Raw genomic sequence first — 2,479 nt, 5'->3', positions numbered from 1 at the left:
AGAGGTCACAGTGGAGTGATGTTGTGTTGTTGAGAGCTCTTCCAGCAGGGTAGAAGAGGTCACAGTGGAGTGATGTTGTGTTGTTGAGAGCTCTTCCAGCAGGGTAGAAGAGGTCACAGTGGAGTGATGTTGTATTGTTGAGAGCTCTTCCAGCAGGGTAGAAGAGGTCACAGTGGAGTGATGTTGTGTTGTTGAGAGCTCTTCCAGCAGGGTAGAAGAGGTCGCAGTGGAGTGATGTTGTGTTGTTGAGAGCTCTTCCAGCAGGGTAGAAGAGGTCACAGTGGAGTGATGTTGTATTGTTGAGAGCTCTTCCAGCAGGGTAGAAGAGATCACAGTGGAGTGATGTTGTGTTGTTGAGAGCTCTTCCAGCAGGGTAGAAGAGGTCACAGTGGAGTGATGTGTTGTTGAGAGCTCTTCCAGCAGGGTAGAAGAGGTCACAGTTGAGTGATGTTGTGTTGTTGAGAGCTCTTCCAGCAGGGTAGAAGAGGTCACAGTGGAGTGATGTTGTATTGTTGAGAGCTCTTCCAGCAGGGTAGAAGAGGTCACAGTGGAGTGATGTTGTGTTGTCGGGAGCTCTTCCAGCAGGGTAGAAGAGGTCACAGTGGAGTGATGTTGTGTTGTCGAGAGCTCTTCCAGCAGGGTAGAAGAGATCACAGTGTAGTGATGTTGTGTTGTCGGGAGCTCTTCCAGCAGGGTAGAAGAGGTCACAGTGGAGTGATGTTGTGTTGTTGAGAGCTCTTCCAGCAGGGTAGAAGAGGTCACAGTGGAGTGAAGTTGTGTTGTTGAGAGCTCTTCCAGCAGGGTAGAAGAGGTCACAGTGGAGTTATGTTGTATTGTTGAGAGCTCTTCCAGCAGGGTAGAAGAGGTCACAGTGGAGTGATGTTGTGTTGTTGAGAGCTCTTCCAGCAGGGTAGACGAGGTCACAGTGGAGTGATGTTGTATTGTTGAGAGCTCTTCCAGCAGGGTAGAAGAGGTCACAGTGGAGTGATGTTGTGTTGTTGAGAGCTCTTCCAGCAGGGTAGAAGAGGTCACAGTGGAGTGATGTGTTGTTGAGAGCTCTTCCAGCAGGGTAGAAGAGGTCACAGTGGAGTGATGTTGTATTGTTGAGAGCTCTTCCAGCAGGGTAGAAGAGGTCACAGTGGAGTGATGTTGTATTGTTGAGAGCTCTTCCAGCAGGGTAGAAGAGGTCACAGTGGAGTGATGTTGTGTTGTCGAGAGCTCTTCCAGCAGGGTAGAAGAGGTCACAGTGGAGTGATGTGTTGTTGAGAGCACTTCCAGCAGGGTAGAAGAGGTCACAGTGGAGTGATGTTGTGTTGTTGAGAGCTCTTCCAGCAGGGTAGAAGAGGTCACAGTGGAGTGATGTGTTGTTGAGAGCACTTCCAGCAGGGTAGAAGAGGTCACAGTGGAGTGATGTTGTGTTGTTGAGAGCTCTTCCAGCAGGGTAGAAGAGTTTACAGTGGAGTGATGTTGTGTTGTTGAGAGCTCTTCCAGCAGGGTAGAAGAGGTCACAGTGGAGTGATGTGTTGTTGAGAGCACTTCCAGCAGGGTAGAAGAGGTCACAGTGGAGTGATGTTGTGTTGTTGAGAGCTCTTCCAGCAGGGTAGAAGAGGTCACAGTGGAGTGATGTTGTGTTGATGCTGTTGTTATATTAAGAAGTGAATCATGAGAAGTTGAAATTGGAGAGAGGAGAATGTCAGTCCTTCATATAAACATGTCAGTCAAACCCCAAAGAGCCAACTGCAGTTATACATTATATTCTAATTATTACAATAATCTGCAGTCATTTCAGCAAAAAATAATTGTTGAAGGGATTAGAATATTTTCTAAATGATAAAACTGAGATAAAAAGAAAACAACGTTCTACGGAGAATTCACAAGGCACCTTGTGGAGTATGTTTGTGTTTTACCTAAGACAGAGTATAGTATAGTGTTCGTTAGTAAAGTGTGATTCAGAGATGTTAAAGGTTGTGTGTACTTTGTGTCTGTGTGTGTATGAGTGTGTGTGTGTGTTCGCGTTGTGCTGGCATGCAGAGGACAGATGAAGCCAGTGATGTAATGTCTTTGTCCTGTCTACGTCTTGTGTGTGTGTGTGTGTGTGTGTGTGTGTGTGTGTGTGTGTGTGTGTGTGTGTGTGTGTGTGTGTGTGTGTGTGTGTGTGTGTGTGTGTGTGTGTGTGTGTGTGTGTGTGTGTGTGTGTGTGTGTGTGTGTGTGTGTGTAGCCCCTTAGCTGTCCAGACTCATGAGCAGAACGGTTCCTCTCTTGATCCAGTGGTCAAAAGGCACATCTCCAGACTTGAGGTCCACCCCCATCACAAAGGAGGGTCTGCCCCCCATCACAAAAGAGGGTCTGCCCCCCCGAACACACTGGGAAGTAGTAGCACAGACACACATGGGAGATAGACAGGACACAGCAACCTGGTCTCAGGGCATTTTCTATTAGTATGTACGTGTTATATAGTATGATATGATACATTTGGTA

The sequence above is a fragment of the Oncorhynchus keta genome, chromosome 35, assembly GCF_023373465.1.
Source record: "Oncorhynchus keta strain PuntledgeMale-10-30-2019 chromosome 35, Oket_V2, whole genome shotgun sequence".
Lineage (NCBI taxonomy): Eukaryota > Metazoa > Chordata > Actinopteri > Salmoniformes > Salmonidae > Oncorhynchus > Oncorhynchus keta.
This window is presented reverse-complemented; position numbering follows the sequence as displayed.